Source organism: Hyla sarda, chromosome 6 (assembly GCF_029499605.1).
Source record: "Hyla sarda isolate aHylSar1 chromosome 6, aHylSar1.hap1, whole genome shotgun sequence".
In the NCBI taxonomy this organism is placed as follows: Eukaryota; Metazoa; Chordata; class Amphibia; order Anura; family Hylidae; genus Hyla; species Hyla sarda.
Genome location: NC_079194.1, coordinates 24778744 through 24796474, shown reverse-complemented (window position 1 = coordinate 24796474; position 17731 = coordinate 24778744).

Genomic DNA, 17731 nt, shown 5'->3' with positions numbered 1-17731 from the left:
CACCCTTCTTCTTCTTCCTGAGCTCACCTTAGAACATCTGCATTATGGTGTGACAGGTGTACCGCCCCATTCAAACTCCCCACCTGCGACTGTCTGATAATACAGGAGAGAGCACAGAGGAGTACTATCAGACAGGAGAGAGCACAGAGGAGTGCTATCAGACACGAGAGAGCACAGAGGATTGCTATCAGGCAGGAGAGAGCACAGAGGAGTACTATCAGACAGGAGAAAGCACAGAGGAGTACTATCAGACAGGAGAGACAGAGGAGTGCTCTCAGACAGGAGAGTGCACAGAGGAGTACTATTAGGCTGGATCGAGAGCACAGAGGAGTGTTATCAGACAGGAGAGAGCACAGAGGAGTGCTATCAGACAGGAGAGAGCACAGAGGAGAGTTATCAGACAGGAGAGAGCATATACGAGTCCTGTCAGACAGGAGAGAGCGCAGAGGAGTACTATCAGGCAGGAGAGAGAGCACAGAGGAGTGCTATCAGACAGGAGAGAGCACAGAGGAGAGTTATCAGACAGGAGAGAGCACAGATGAGTACTATCAGACAGGAGAGAGCACAGAGGAGTCCTATCAGACAGGAGAGAGCACAGATGAGTACTATCAGACAGGAGAGAGCACAGAGGAGTACTATCAGACAGGACAGAGCACAGAGGAGTACTATCAGACAGGAGAGAGCAAAGAAGAGCACTATCAGACAGGAGAGAGCACAGAGGAGTGCTGTCAGACAGGAGAGAAAACAAAGGAGTACTATCAGACAGGAGAGAGCACAGAGGAGTACTATCAGACAGGAGAGAACACAGAGGAGTACTATCAGACAGGAGAGAGCACAAAGGAGTGCTATCAGACAGGAGAGGGGACAGAGGAGTGCTATCAGACAGGAGATGGCACAGAGGAGTGCTATCAGACAGGAAGGGGGGACAGAGGAGTGCTATCAGACAGGAGAGGGCACAGAGGAGTGCTATCAGACAGGAGAGAGCACAGAGGAGTACTATCAGAAAGTAGAGAGCACATAGGAGTACTATCAGACAGGAGAGAGCACAGAGGAGTACTATCAGACTGGAGAGAGCACAGAGGAGTGCTATTGGACAGGAGAGAACACAGAGGAGTACTATCAGACAGGAGAGAGCACAGAGGAGTACTCTCAGACATGAGAGAACACAGAGGAGTACTATCTGACTGGAGAGAGCACAGAGGAGTACTATCAGACAGGAGAGAGCACAGAGGAGTGCTATCAGACAGGAGAGAGCACATAAGAGTACTATCAGATAGGAGAGAGCACAGAGGAGTGCTATCAGACAGGAGAGAGCACAGAGGAGTACTATCAGACAGGAGAGAGCACAGAGGAGTGCTATCAGACAGGAGAGAGCACAGAGGAGTACTATCAGACAGGAGAGAGCACAGAGGAGTGCTATCAGACAGGAGAGAGCACATAGAGGAGTACTATCAGATAAGAGAGAGCACAGAGGAGTGCTATCAAACAGGATAGAACACAGAGGAGTGCTAACAGACAGGAGAGAGCACAGAGGAGTACTATCAGACAGGAGAGAGCGCAGAGGAGTGCTATCAGACAGGAGAGAACGCAGAGGAGTACTATCAGACAGAAAAGAGCACAGAGGAATATTATCAGACAGGAGAGAGCACAGAGGAGTGCTATCAGACAGGAGAGAGCACATAGGAGTACTATCAGACAGGAGAGAGCACAGAGGAGTACTATCAGACAGGAGAGAGCACAGAGGAGTGCTATCAGACAGGAGAGAGCACATAGGAGTGCTATCAGACAGGAGAGAGCACAGAGGAGTACTATCAGATAGGAGAGAGCACAGAGGAGTACTATCAGACAGGAGAGAGCACATAGGAGTACTATCAGACAGGAGAGAGTACAGAGGAGTACTATCAGACAGGAGAGAACACAGAGGAGTGCTATTGGACAGGAGAGAACACAGAGGAGTACTATCAGACAGGAGAGAACACAGAGGAGTACTATCAGACAGGAGAGAGCACAGAGGAGTACTATCAGACAGGAGAGAGCACATAGGGGTACTATCAGACAGGAGAGAGCACAGAGGAGTACTATCAGACAGGAGAGAGCACAGAGGAGTGCTATCAGACAGGAGAGAGCACATAGAGGAGTACTATCAGATAAGAGAGAGCACAGAGGAGTACTATCAGACAGGAGAGAGCACAGAGGAGTGCTATCAGACAGGAGAGAGCACAGAGGAGTACTATCAGACAGGAGAGAGCACAGAGGAGTACTATCAGACAGGAGAGAGCACAGAGGAGTGCTATCAGACAGGAGAGAGCACAGAGTAGTACTATCAGACAGGAGAGAGCACAGAGGAGTGCTATCAGACAGGGGAGGGCACAGAGGAGTGCTATCAGACAGAAGAGAGCACAGAGGAGTACTATCAGACAGGAGAGAGCACATAGGAGTACTATCAGACAGGAGAGAGTACAGAGGAGTACTATCAGACAGGAGAGAACACAGAGGAGTGCTATTGGACAGGAGAGAACACAGAGGAGTACTATCAGACAGGAGAGAACACAGAGGAGTACTATCAGACAGGAGAGAGCACAGAGGAGTACTATCAGACAGGAGAGAGCACATAGGGGTACTATCAGACAGGAGAGAGCACAGAGGAGTACTATCAGACAGGAGAGAGCACAGAGGAGTGCTATCAGACAGGAGAGAGCACATAGAGGAGTACTATCAGATAAGAGAGAGCACAGAGGAGTACTATCAGACAGGAGAGAGCACAGAGGAGTGCTATCAGACAGGAGAGAGCACAGAGGAGTACTATCAGACAGGAGAGAGCACAGAGGAGTACTATCAGACAGGAGAGAGCACAGAGGAGTGCTATCAGACAGGAGAGAGCACAGAGTAGTACTATCAGACAGGAGAGAGCACAGAGGAGTGCTATCAGACAGGGGAGGGCACAGAGGAGTGCTATCAGACAGAAGAGGGCACAGAGGAGTGCTATCAGACAGGAGAGAGCACAGAGGAGTGCTATCAGACAGGAGAGAGCACAGAGGAGTGCTATCAGACAGGAGAGAGCACAGATGAGTGCTATCAGACATGAGAGAGCACATAAAAGTGCAATCAGACAGGAGAGAGCACAGTGGAGTCCAATCAAATAGGAGAGAGCACAGATGAGTACTATCAAACAGGAGAGAGCACAGAGGATTACTATCAGACATGAGAGAGCACATAGAAGTACAATCAGACAGGAGAGAGCACAGAGGAGTACTATCAGACATTAGAGAGCACAGAGGAGTGCTAACCCACCCTCACTTAGCTGTGCTTAAGCTTGGACAAAGCCATGATTTTATAAGCCATGATTTCTATAAAAAGGAAATAAAAGTATATTAGAAAGGTAATGTTTTGCCAAGATTTACAACATATAAAAAGGTTTTGTGTCTGATAGTGCCCATTGAAAGCTCAAGCAAGTTGGGGGTGGGGGGGATAGGGAGGTTTGAGCAGGGTGGATCGTGCTGAGGTTTTTGTTTTTTTGGTTGCGGCTGTGCGTGTCTGTGGGGTGTGTGGGATGTGATGTGTCTAAATGCATGCAGTGCACTCTGTCTGTACTGATATTTGGGGATGGCGGTCTGTAAAATTATTTCTTGGAGGGGTCTAAATTGTAAGATCAAGCGATCCCTGGTCTTTACTTATCTTAAGGGAAAACGGTCATCTTGTTCACCCACATCAAACCCAATGCACTGGGTTATAGTGTGGGTGAACAGGAGGCCGATAAGGAGTCATTGACTCCAATATGTAACTTCGCTCTGGAGATATGTTCCTCCGAAGATCAGCTTCTATCTCCTGTGAATTGTGCGCTGGAGGCGGGCCCGCCGGCTCAATTTGAATATTCATTGTCACTGGTCATGTTATCGCTGCACCGACTGATCGCTCACAAGACCAGCAATATTGAATATTCATCAGTCCCTCATCTGTCTCCTATTCACCTACTCTATAACCCAGTATATTGGGTTTGATGTGGGTGAACAGGATGACCATTTTCCTTTAACAAGTATAATCCGGACATTGTCATAATCCAGGAAACTCATCTAAGGGGTAAGAGAGTCCCCTTTCTAAGAAGAGTCTTTGGGTAGGTCATAGGTATCACTCCCTATACTCTAACTTTGCAGGGGGTGTTTCTATTTTAGTGGCCAAGAGCCTCCCATGGGACTCTCCGCCATCTCCTGAACGGGGCCCTGGAAGTTTGCTGGAAGCGGCCATTCCGACCCCCGCAGGAAGCTGCGGACGATGCACCCCCTCTATATATCTCTATGGGATACATGGAGGGTGTGTGTCGGCCACTGCTCCTTGTGGGGGTCAGCACTCCCTCTTCCAGCAGACTGCTGGAGCCCTGTTCAGGAGAACGCGTGGGTCCCAGCGGTTGGACCCCCTCATTTGGATAGGGGATAAGTTATGTTTTACTACAGAACTCCTTTAATGAATACTTGTCTGAGCCCTTTCCACTGGGTCAGCACTCTTTATCATATGATTTTGACAATGTCTTGTGATGCAGGTTTTCTGGACGGATGTTCCCGCCTTCGTGAACACTTAACATTGAACACTGATTCTGTAATTTGTGTGCCCCTACAAATAGTCTGCTGGATATAGTTGAAGATTGTCACGATGCCGGCTGGCAGGAGGTGGATCCTCTGTGCCAGAGAGGGATTGGCGTGGACCGTGCTAGTGGACCGGTTCTAAGGTACTACTGGTGTTCACCAGAGCCCGCCGCAAAGCGGGATGGTCTTGCTGCGGCGGTAGTAACCAGGTCGTATCCACTAGCAACGGCTCAACCTCTCTGACTGCTGAAGATAGGCGCGGTATCGCAGCGTACCCGGTCAGAGGATCTGACCGGGGCGCTGCCGTAGCGAGGATGTTGCGAGCGCTCCGGGGAGGAGCGGGGACCCGGAGCGCTCGGCGTAACAGTACCCCCCCCCCTTGGGTCTCCCCCTCTTTTTGGAGCCTGAGAACCTGAGGACCAGACTTTTATCTAGGATATTGTCCTCAGGTTCCCAGGATCTCTCTTCAGGACCACAGCCCTCCCAGTCAACCCAAAAAAAAGTTTTTCCTCTGACCTTTTTGGAGGCCAGTATCTCCTTTACAGAAAAGATGTCCGAAGAACCGGAGACAGGAGTGGGAGAAATAAGTTTGGGAGAGAAACGGTTGATGATGAGTGGTTTAAGAAGAGAGACATGAAAGGCATTAGGAATACGAAGAGAAGGAGGAAGAAGAAGTTTGTAAGAGACAGGATTAATTTGGCACAAGATTTTGAAAGGACCAAGATAGCGTGGTCCCAATTTGTAGCTGGGAACACGGAAGCGGACATATTTAGCGGAGAGCCATACCTTGTCTCCGGGAGAAAAAATGGGGGGAGCTCTTCTTTTCTTATCGGCAAACTTTTTCATGCGCGATGAAGCCTGTAAGAGAGAATTTTGGGTCTCTTTCCATATGGTGGAGAGATCACGAGTTATTTCATCCACAGCGGGCAAACCAGAGGGCAAGGGAATAGGGAGGGGGGGAAGAGGGTGACGGCCGTACACCACGAAAAATGGGGATTTGGAAGAAGATTCAGAGACTCTGAAGTTGTACGAGAATTCGGCCCATGGTAGGAGATCAGCCCAGTCATCCTGGCGGGAGGAAACAAAATGCCGTAAATAATCACCCAGGACCTGGTTAATTCTTTCTACTTGCCCATTGGATTGAGGGTGATAAGCAGAAGAAAAGTTTAATTTAATCTTGAGTTGTTTACAGAGAGCCCTCCAGAATTTTGACACGAATTGGACGCCTCTATCCGAGACGATCTGCGTGGGCAACCCGTGAAGACGAAAAATGTGTACAAAAAATTGTTTTGCCAACTGAGGCGCTGAAGGAAGACCAGGAAGAGGAATAAAATGTGCCATCTTGGAAAATCGATCAACGACCACCCAAACAACAGTGTTGCCACGGGATGGGGGTAAGTCTGTAATAAAGTCCATACCAATCAGAGACCAAGGCTGTTCGGGGACAGGCAGAGGATGAAGGAGACCAGCAGGCTTCTGGCGAGGAGTCTTATCCCGGGCACAGACAGTGCAGGCCCGCACAAAATCAACAACATCCGTCTCCAGAGTCGGCCACCAATAGAAATGAGAGATGAGTTGCAAGGATTTCTTGATGCCCGCATGGCCTGCGAGATGGGAGGAGTGACCCCATTTGAGGATTCCGAGGCGTTGGCGTGGAGAGACGAAGGTCTTCCATGGAGGAGTTTGCCTGATGGAGGCTGGAGAAGTGGAGATCAGGCAGTCAGGAGGAATGATGTGTTGCGGAGAGAGCTCTACTTCCGAGGCATCCGAGGAACGAGAGAGAGCATCGGCCCTAATGTTCTTGTCGGCAGGGCGAAAGTGAATTTCAAAATTAAAACGGGCAAAGAACAGAGACCACCTGGCCTGGCGAGGATTCAGCCGTTGGGCAGACTGGAGATAGGAGAGATGTTACGCCTAGCGCTCCGGGTCCCCGCTCCTCCCCGGAGCGCTCACGGCGTCTTTCTCCCTGCAGCTTCCCGGTCAGTCCCGCTGACCGGGAGCGCTGCTCTGTCATGGCCGTTGGGGATGCGATTCGCACAGCGGGACGCGCCCGCTCGCGAATCGCATCCCAGGTCACTTACCCGTTCTCGTCCCCTGCTGTCGTGTGCTGGCGCGCGCGGCTCCGCTCTCTAGGGCGCGCGCGCGCCAGCTCCCTGAGACTTAAAGGGCCAGTGCACCAATGATTGGTGCCTGGCCCAATTAGCTTAATTGGCTCCCACCTGTTCCCTGGCTATATCTAGTCTCCTCCCTTGCACTCCCTTGCCGGATCTTGTTGCCCTTGTGCCTAGTGAAAGCGTTTTGTGTGTTTATAGCCTGTGTACCAGAACTTCTGCTATCTCCCCTGACTACGAACCTTGCCGCCTGCCCCCGACCTTCTGCTACGTCCGACTTTGCTTCTGCCTACTCCCTCGTACCTCGCCTATCTTCAGCAGTCAGAGAGGTGAGCCGTTGCTAGTGGATACGACCTGGTCACTACCGCCGCAGCAAGACCATCCCGCTTTGCGGCGGGCTCTGGTGAAAACCTGTAGTGGCTTAGAACCGGTCCACTAGCGCGGTCCTCCCCATCCCTCTCTGGCACAGAGGATCCACTACCTGCCAGCCGGAATCGTGACAAGAGATTCTTGTGATCGGTGTAAATGATAACTGGAAATTTTGATCCCTCCAGCAGATGCCTCCATTCCTCAAGTGCTAATTTAATAGCCAGTAGCTCTCGATCCCCGATGGAGTAGTTCCTCTCCGCCGGAGAGAAGGTCCTAGAAAAAAAACCACAAGTAATAGCATGCCTGGAAGAGTTTTTTTGTAGAAGGACCGCTCCAGCTCCCACTGAGGAGGCATCAACCTCCAATAGGAAGGGTTTAGATGGGTCAGGTCTGGAGAGCACGGGAGCAGAGGAAAAGGCAGACTTGAGCCGTTTAAAAGCGTCTTCCGCTTGAGGAGGCCAAGACTTAGGATTGGCATTCTTCTTGGTTAAAGCCACGATAGGAGCCACAATGGTGGAAAAATGTGGAATAAATTGTCTGTAATAATTGGCGAACCCCAAAAAACGTTGGATAGCACGGAGTCCGGAGGGGCGTGGCCAATCTAAGACGGCAGAGAGTTTATCTGGATCCATTTGTAGTCCCTGGCCAGAGACCAAGTATCCTAGGAAAGGAAGAGATTGACATTCAAACAGACATTTCTCCATTTTGGCATAAAGTTGATTGTCTCGAAGTCTCTGAAGAACCATGCGGACATGCTGGCGGTGTTCTTCTAAGTTGGCAGAAAAAATCAGAATATCGTCCAGATACACAACAACACAGGAATATAAGAGATCACGAAAAATTTCATTAACAAAGTCTTGGAAGACGGCAGGGGCGTTGCACAGGCCAAAGGGCATGACCAGATACTCAAAGTGTCCATCTCTAGTGTTAAATGCAGTTTTCCATTCGTCCCCCTCCCTGATGCGGATGAGATTATAAGCACCTCTTAAGTCCAGTTTGGTAAAGATGTGGGCACCTTGGAGGCGATCAAAGAGTTCAGAGATAAGAGGTAGGGGGTAGCGGTTCTTTACCGTGATTTTATTAAGTCCGCGGTAGTCAATGCAAGGACGTAGGGAGCCATCTTTCTTGGACACAAAGAAAAAAACAGCTCCGGCAGGAGAGGAGGATTTGCGGATAAACCCCTTTTTTAAATTTTCCTGGATGTATTCAGACATAGCAAGAGTCTCTGGGGCGGACAGAGGATAAATTCTGCCCCGGGGTGGAGTAGTGCCCGGAAGGAGGTCAATAGGACAGTCATAAGGCCTGTGAGGAGGTAAAGTCTCAGCTTGTTTTTTGCAAAATACGTCAGCATAGTCCATATAGGCCTTAGGGAGACCGGTTACAGGGGGAACCACAGGGTCACGGCAGGGAGTACTGGGAACCGGTTTAAGGCAGTCTTTGAAACAAGAGGTACCCCAGCTCTTGATCTCCCCTGTGGACCAATCAAGGGTAGGGGAATGGCGTTGAAGCCATGGTAGTCCAAGGAGAATTTCGGAAGTGCAATTGGGGAGGACCAAAAACTCAATTTTTTCGTGATGAGGTCCGATGCACATTAAGAGGGGTTCCGTGCGGTAACGCACGGCACAGTCCAATCTTTCATTGTTAACGCAATTGATGTAGAGGGGTCTGGCGAGACTGGTCACCGGGATGTTGAACCTGTTGATGAGAGAGGCCAAAATAAAGTTTCCTGCAGATCCAGAATCCAAGAAGGCCTTAGTGGAGAAGAAGAAGGTAGAGGCAGATATCCGCACAGGCACAGTAAGACGTGGAGAAGCAGAGTTGACATCAAGGACTGTTTCACCTTTGTGCGGAGTCAGCGTACGTCTTTCCAGGCGGGGAGGACAGATAGGACAATCCTTCAGGAAGTGTTCGGTACCGGCACAGTACAGGCAGAGATTCTCCATGCGGCGTCGTGTCCTCTCTTGAGGTGTCAGGCGAGACCGGTCAACTTGCATAGCCTCCACGGCGGGAGGCACAGGAACGGATTGCAGAGGACCAGAGGAGAGAGGAGCCGGGGAGAAAAAACGCCTCGTGCGAACAAAGTCCATATCCTGGCGGAGCTCCTGACGCCTTTCGGAAAAACGCATGTCAATGCGAGTGGCTAGATGAATGAGTTCATGTAGGTTAGCAGGAATTTCTCGTGCGGCCAGAACATCTTTAATGTTGCTGGATAGGCCTTTTTTAAAGGTCGCGCAGAGGGCCTCATCATTCCAGGATACTTCGGAAGCAAGAGTACGGAATTGTATGGCGTACTCGCCAACGGAAGAATTACCCTGGACCAGGTTCAACAGGGCAGTCTCAGCAGAAGAGGCTCGGGCAGGTTCCTCAAAGACACTTCGAATTTCCGAGAAGAAGGAGTGTACGGAGGCAGTGACGGGGTCATTGCGGTCCCAGAGCGGTGTGGCCCATGACAGAGCTTTTCCAGACAGAAGGCTGACTACGAAAGCCACCTTAGACCTTTCAGTAGGAAACTGGTCCGACATCATCTCCAAGTGCAGGGAACATTGGGAACATTGTGAAAGAAAGCCACGGCAAAACTTAGAGTCCCCATCAAATTTATCCGGCAAGGATAGTCGTAGGCCGGAAGCGGCCACTCGCTGCGGAGGAGGTGCAGGAGCTGGCGGAGGAGATGATTGCTGAAGCTGTGGTAGTAGCTGCTGTAGCATCACGGTCAGTTGAGACAGCTGATGGCCTTGTTGCGCTATCTGTTGTGACTGCTGGGCGACCACCGTGGTGAGGTCGGCGACAACTGGCAAAGGAACTTCAGCGGGATCCATGGCCGGATCTACTGTCACGATGCCGGCTGGCAGGAGGTGGATCCTCTGTGCCAGAGAGGGATTGGCGTGGACCGTGCTAGTGGACCGGTTCTAAGGTACTACTGGTGTTCACCAGAGCCCGCCGCAAAGCGGGATGGTCTTGCTGCGGCGGTAGTAACCAGGTCGTATCCACTAGCAACGGCTCAACCTCTCTGACTGCTGAAGATAGGCGCGGTATCGCAGCGTACCCGGTCAGAGGATCTGACCGGGGCGCTGCCGTAGCGAGGATGTTGCGAGCGCTCCGGGGAGGAGCGGGGACCCGGAGCGCTCGGCGTAACAAAGATCTTACTCTGACCCAATATGGCCGTAGGCTTTATAGACTGTTATTATTTTATGTCACAGGGAATCCTGAGAAATTCGATTATATTTGGGAACCATGGTTGAGCGTGAATGTGGCAGTGCCTTTGTCAGCGCAGGATGACGGGATGAGTGTGGTGTGAGTGAGGTGTGCATGTATTGTTTCTGTGTTTGGATTGGGAGACCTCTGTACCATTGGGTAACATGTTTTTATGCTCAGTGATGGGGTAATGATTCTTATTGCTAATGTATCGATGCCTTTGCGTTTCTCTACTTGATTGTCTTCTGATCCATGCAGATGTCTTCTTATTGTACTGTTTTGTTTGCTGTTTCTGTTGTATTGTTAAAATACAAAAATAAACACTAAAAAAGGCTTTACAAAGTCTAGAGCCACCATTGCTGTCACATGACATAAAAAAATACATTGGAGATTGGTATCGGAGAGTACTTGAGAAAATGTACTGGCACTCGTACTCGATCTTTAAAAAATGGAAAAGGGACAGCCCTAACAATTTCCCATATAAGGATACAATCTGATCATTGCAAAATGTGCAGATATTCCAGCTCACCCAATAATCTCGCTGTGTCAAGGATGGTGCTGGACAGCACTCACCCAACGGTAACAGAGAAAGGTTCAAAACAGGGAATCCTCTATTCTTTCAAATCCAACATCAGTATATGGAGATAAAAGTGACGCGTTTCAGGTGCCTAAAGCATATGCACCCTTAGTCATACCAAATGTGGTGTATATGCTTTAGGCACCTGAAATGCGTCACTTTTATCTCCATGTTCTGATGTTGGATTCTAAAGAATAAAGGATTCCGTGATTTGCACTTTATCTGCGCTGGACTTCTCTTTCTCATTCTGATCATTGCATCACCCAGGATAAGTTTATTTTCCCCATTAGTGATCTCAGTTTTCTAAGTAACTGTGCACATAAACCTATTGACTCAAGGTAACTGGTGGAATGTTATCTCTGCAAGCTATGAATTTATTTTTTGTTGTACTAATAATAAATTTGCCTATAAGAATATAATCTGATGATTTCATCACCCAAGATATATTTTCTTTTCTTTTTACTATCAGTCATTTTTCCAAGTAACTGTGAACATAACTATTGACTGCGGTAATGGTGACATGCCATCCAGGAGTACTGAAAAATTACATTATTGTTCTTTTTCCTACCCCTAAGATGAATGAGCATTTGTCACAGGTATTGATAATGTCTGTCACTAATATGTTGCCTGGTTACAATGCAGAAGAAAAATATTTCTTTACAGCCACATAACCCAAGGCGGCTTCACTTTCTGTTGACTATAAAGGATATAATGTATAGGACCTGTCATAATATTAGTTGCCAATGACTTTGCAAACTCAAGGAGACTTATTGCTCTTTACGTAATGTGTCACTATTAACCTTTATATTTCATTTCTAGTTTTAAATGTCATAAAGATAAAGGCTACACTAATTTCCTAGAAAAACTGGTTCCATTTGGAAGGTATTTATAATGCATTCAGGTGTGTTTCATCATGCATTGCAATATTTAAAGGGAACTCCAGTGGAAAAAAAGCAAAAAAAATAAAAATGTTTTCAAATCAACTGGTGCCGGAAAATTAAGCAGTTTGGTAGATTACTTCTATAAAAAAATCTTTATCCTTCCAGTACTTATCAGCTGCTGTATGCCCCAGAGAAAGTTGTGTAGTTCTTTTCAGTCTGACCACAGTGCTGTCTGCTGACACCTCTGTCCATTTCAGGAACTGTCCAGAGTAGAAGAAAATCCATATAGAAAACCTCTCCTGCTCTGGACAGTTCCTGACATGGACAGAGGTGTCAGCAGAGAGCACTGTGGTCAGACTGGAAAGAACTACACAACTTCCTCTGGAGCATACAGCAGCTGATATCTACTGGAAAGGTTAAGATTTTTAAACAGAAGCAATTTATAAATCTGTATAAACTTTCTGGCACCAGTTGATTTGAAAATTTTTTTTTTCCACCGGAGATCGCTTTTAAAGGGGTACTCCGCTGCTCAGCGTTTGGAACAAACTGTTCCGAATGCTGGAGACTGTGCGGGGAGCTCGTGATGTCATAGCCCCACCCCCTTAATGCAAGTCTATGGGAGGGGGCGTGACAGTCATCACGCCCCCCCCTCCCATAGATTGCATTGAGGGGGTGGTGCGTGACATCATGAGGGGGCGGGGTTATGACATCACGTTATGACGTTTGTTCCAAACGCTGAGCAGCGGAGCACCCCTTTAAGGTATGGCCACACCGAGTGGAAAATCCTCAGTAAAGTCTGCAATTTTCAGTTTTTGCTAAATTATTGACAATTTTGAGTTCCCCAATGACGTCAATAGGAATATACTGCATGTATACCACATTTGCCTCTCCTTGACATCGACCTGATTGACCTAGAACCAGTTCTGCCTGGGCAACTTGTAACTATGCACCAAGGCTACCTGCCCAAGACCTCAGCCAGTACCTGGACTCATTTACGCCAATAGGCTTCAGATAAAGACAGGTTTGTAACAAGCTGATGTGTTTAGTAAATTGGAGATTTTCCTAGTCTGGATGACGGAAAATATGGATTTTATGAAAGACAGGAGGCGAATATTATGCTTATCTTTCTATTAATATAGCTCACAGCAGCAAGAGTTAAAACATAGAAAAAAGAGAAGAAAACTTTAGTGTAACCAAACATGTGGTAGTCCAGTAGCAACCAATCAGTGTAGATCATAGGTCATAAAATCCCAACATTCCAACTGTTCTTCCTCTTTCTTGTTGCGAGGAGAATAATAAAGTGGATAAAGAATTCTTAAACGAAGAACTGGATCTCGGAGGCCGTGGCGTAGAAGATGAAACTAAAGACTTGATCGCGTAGACATATATATTTCATCGAGTCAGGCTGAAAAACAATAGAAGGAGAAAAAACACAATAATAAATAGGGCGGGTTAAAAGGGAGGGATAATATTCGCCTCCTGTCTTTAATAAAATGCATATTTTCCGTCATCCAGACTAAGAAAATCTCCAATTTTATTGAAAGACGGAGGCTCATATTATGCATGTTTAAAGCTATATAATTCAACTAAAATATTGACATAGAGATGTGAGATGAAGGACGGAAATAAAAAGTTTTGAAGGTAGATTCAGATGACCAATTCGCAGCTTTCAAGAGGTCTGAAAGTGAACCTCCGGATTGAATGACTTTAGTGGCCATAGCACCCCTAGTGGAATGAGCACCAAATATAGTGGTATCAATACCTCTAATATGTTCCTGTCTAAAAAGAAGTGCCAAAATTCTTTGGTGATATCCGCTAAGCGTTTTGATTTCGTGCCCCCTAAGCGATTGACGTACTGAACAGCCGAAATGTTGTCCATCCGAAGAAGAAAACAACAATTGTAGTGCAAAATAGCCAGCTAAAAGTTCCAGGCAATTGATATGAAGGAGAGATTCGTCCGAGGACCATTTGCCTCCCGTAGAGAGACGGCCACAGCGGGCACCCCACTCCAGAAGACTCGCGTCCGATTCTATAGAAAAATCTGGAAAGGGATGAAAAATTGCTTTCCCATTCCATGCTTCTAAATTATTAAGCCACCAGAGTAATTCTTCCTTCGTCTCTGGAGTAAGGGAGATTGAATCTGAGTAACCCAGACCCTTCTGAAGATGTTGAATCTTGAGGCGTTGTAAGGCTCTGTAATGTAAAGGGGCTGGAAATATAGCCTGAATTGAGGCAGCTAGAAGTCCCACACTCTGAGCAATGTTCCTCAAAGAAATTAGATTCTTGTTCAGAACTGAACGATTTTCCTGCCGGATTGTTTTCAGTCGTCTCGATGAAAGACTTAAGATGTCTAAATTGGTGTTTACCAGGAATCCTAGAAATTCCACTTCCCTTGAAGGGGTCAAAACAGACTTCTTGAAATTCATAACAAACCCCAAGTCTGTGAGGAGAGAAAGGGTCCATTGCATGTGCAGTTGGATAAGATGAAGAGACTGAGCCATGATCAAAATATTATCTAGGTATATGATCAAGCATACTCCTCGACTCCTCAGGAGAGCAACTACTGGTTTCATCAATTTGGTGAAACACCATGGAGCGGATGCTAGACTGAATGGAAGGCAAGTGAACTGCCATTCTAGATTCTTCCAAGAAAATTGGAGAAAAGGTTGAAAAGAGGGGTGGATAGGAACCGTAAGATAGGCTTCTTTGAGATCTATCTTGACTAGCCAATCCCCGTGCATTAAAAGATCTCTTAACAGGTGAATATCCCCCATCTTGAAATGGTGGTATTTGACAAAAGTATTGAGAGATCTGAGATTGATGACTGGTCTGTGACTGCCATCCTTCTTTTTGGCCAGGAAAAGATTGCTGAGGAATCCTTGTTAAGGGTAATTGTCACGATGCCGGCTGGCAGGTAGTGGATCCCCTGTGCCAGAGAGGGATGGCGAGGACCGCGCTAGTGGACCGGTTCTAAGCCACTACAGGTTTTCACCAGAGCCCGCCGCAAAGCGGGATGGTCTTGCTGCGGCGGTAGTGACCAGGTCGTATCCACTAGCAACGGCTTACCTCTCTGGCTGCTGAAGATGCTGAAGATAGGCGCGGTACAATGGAGTAGGCAGAAGCAAGGTCGGACGTAGCAGAAGGTCGGGGGCAGGCGGCAAGGATCGTAGTCAGGGGCAACGGCAGGAGGTCAGGAACACGGACTAGGAACAGACTAGGGAACGCTTTCACTAGGCACTAAGGCAACAAGATCCGGCAAGGGAGTGCAAGGGAGGAGACAAGATATAGCCAGGGAACAGGTGGGAACCAATTAAGCTAATTGGGCCAGGCACCAATCATTGGTGCACTGGCCCTTTAAATCTCAGAGACCCGGCGCGCGCGCGCCCTAGGGAGCGGGGCCGCGCGCGCCGGGACAGGACCGAGGGAGAGCGAGTCAGGTACGGGGGCCGGGGTGCGCATCGCGAGCGGGCGCTATCCGCATCGCGAATCGCATCCCGGCTGAAGACGGGACCGCAGCGCACCCGGTCAGTGGATCCGACCGGGGCGCTGCAACAACGAAGATGAGGCGAGCGCTCCGGGGAGGAACGGGGACCCGGAGCGCTCGGCGTAACAGTACCCCCCCCCCTTGGGTCTCCCCCTCTTCTTGGGGCCAAAGAACCTGAGGAAAAAAAAAACAATTTTTCCGTGATGAGGTCCGATGCAAATTAGGAGGGGTTCTGTGTGGAAACGTACGAGACAGTCCAATCTTTTATTGTAAAAACAATAGATGTAGAGGGGTCTGGCGAGACTGGTCACAGGAACGTAGAACCTGTTGATGAGAGAGGCCAAAAAATTTTTTCCTGCAGATCCGGAATCCAAGAAGAGCATAGTAGAGAAGGAGAAGGTAGAGGCAGATATCCGCACAGGCACAGTAAGGCGTGGAGAAGCAGAGTTGACATCAAGAACTGTGTCACCTTTGTGCGGAGTCAGCGTACGTCTTTCCAGGCGGGAAGGACGGATAGGACAATCCTTCAGGAAGTGTTCGGTACCGGCATAGTACAGGCAAAGATTCTCCATGCGGCGTCGTGTCCTCTCTTGAGGTGTCAAGCAAGACCGGTCAACTTGCATAGCCTCCGCGGCGGGAAGCACAGGAACAGATTGCAGAGGACCAGAGGAGAGAGGAGCCGGAGAGAAAAAACGCTTCGTGCGAACAAAGTCCATATCCAGGCGGAGCTCCAGACGCCATCCGGAAGAACGCATGTCAATGCGAGTGGCTAGATGAATGAGTTCATGTAGGTCAGCAGGAGTCTCTCGTGCGGCCAGAACATCTTTAATGTTGCTGGATAGGCCTTTTTTAAAGGTCGCGCAGAGAACCTCACTATTCCAGGACAACTCGTAAGCAAGAGCACGGAACTGAATGGCGTACTCGCCAACGGAAGAAACACCCTGGGCCAGGTTCAGCAGGGCAATCTCGGCTGAAGAAGCTCGGGCAGGTTCCTCAAAGACACTTCGAATTTCCGAGAAGAAGGAGTGTACAGAGGCAGTGACGGGGTCATTGCGGTCCCAGAGCGGTGCAGCCCATGACAGGGCTTTTCCAGACAGAAGGCAGAACACGAAAGCCACCTTAGACCTTTCAGTAGGAAACTGGTCCGACATCATCTCCAAGTGCTGGGAACATTGCGAAAGAAAGCCACGGCAATACTTAGAGTCCCCATTAAATTTGTCCGGCAAGGACAGGCGGAGGCTAGGAGTGGCCACTCGCTGCGGAGGAGGTGCAGGAGCTGGCGGAGGAGAAGATTGCTGGAGAAGTTGCGACTGAAGTTGGTGCGAAATGGTGGACATTTCCGACAGCTGACGGGTTAGAAGGGCGATCTGTCGGGCTTGCTGGGCGGCCACCGTGGTGAGGTCAGCGACAACTGGCAGAGGAACTTCAGCGGGATCCATGGCCGGATCTACTGTCACGATGCCGGCTGGCAGGTAGTGGATCCCCTGTGCCAGAGAGGGATGGCGAGGACCGCGCTAGTGGACCGGTTCTAAGCCACTACAGGTTTTCACCAGAGCCCGCCGCAAAGCGGGATGGTCTTGCTGCGGCGGTAGTGACCAGGTCGTATCCACTAGCAACGGCTTACCTCTCTGGCTGCTGAAGATGCTGAAGATAGGCGCGGTACAATGGAGTAGGCAGAAGCAAGGTCGGACGTAGCAGAAGGTCGGGGGCAGGCGGCAAGGATCGTAGTCAGGGGCAACGGCAGGAGGTCAGGAACACGGACTAGGAACAGACTAGGGAACGCTTTCACTAGGCACTAAGGCAACAAGATCCGGCAAGGGAGTGCAAGGGAGGAGACAAGATATAGCCAGGGAACAGGTGGGAACCAATTAAGCTAATTGGGCCAGGCACCAATCATTGGTGCACTGGCCCTTTAAATCTCAGAGACCCGGCGCGCGCGCGCCCTAGGGAGCGGGGCCGCGCGCGCCGGGACAGGACCGAGGGAGAGCGAGTCAGGTACGGGGGCCGGGGTGCGCATCGCGAGCGGGCGCTATCCGCATCGCGAATCGCATCCCGGCTGAAGACGGGACCGCAGCGCACCCGGTCAGTGGATCCGACCGGGGCGCTGCAACAACGAAGATGAGGCGAGCGCTCCGGGGAGGAACGGGGACCCGGAGCGCTCGGCGTAACAGTAATCCACTGGAATGATGGCATTTTTTGAATGAAGTTCCTGAATTTCTAAATCTATAAGAATTTGGTCCTGTTTTGAAAAATGGATAGGATGAGGAAGATGAGTTTGAAAGGGAGGAGACATAAACTCTATTTGATATCCTGTCACTGTATTTAAGATCCAAGAGTCGTTGGTGATCGTAGACCAAATCTGGAAAAAATGGGTTAGTCTGCCTCCTAGAGGAAAATGGAAAAGACAAGGAGGAGGTAAGCCTACCTGAAGAAGGTCTGGTCTTTTGGAATCCTCTGGAACCACTGGATCGCCATGGTTTCCCCCGATATGGGAAGAAGGGAGATGAGGAGTAGGATCCTGCACATTGTGATGTCGAGTA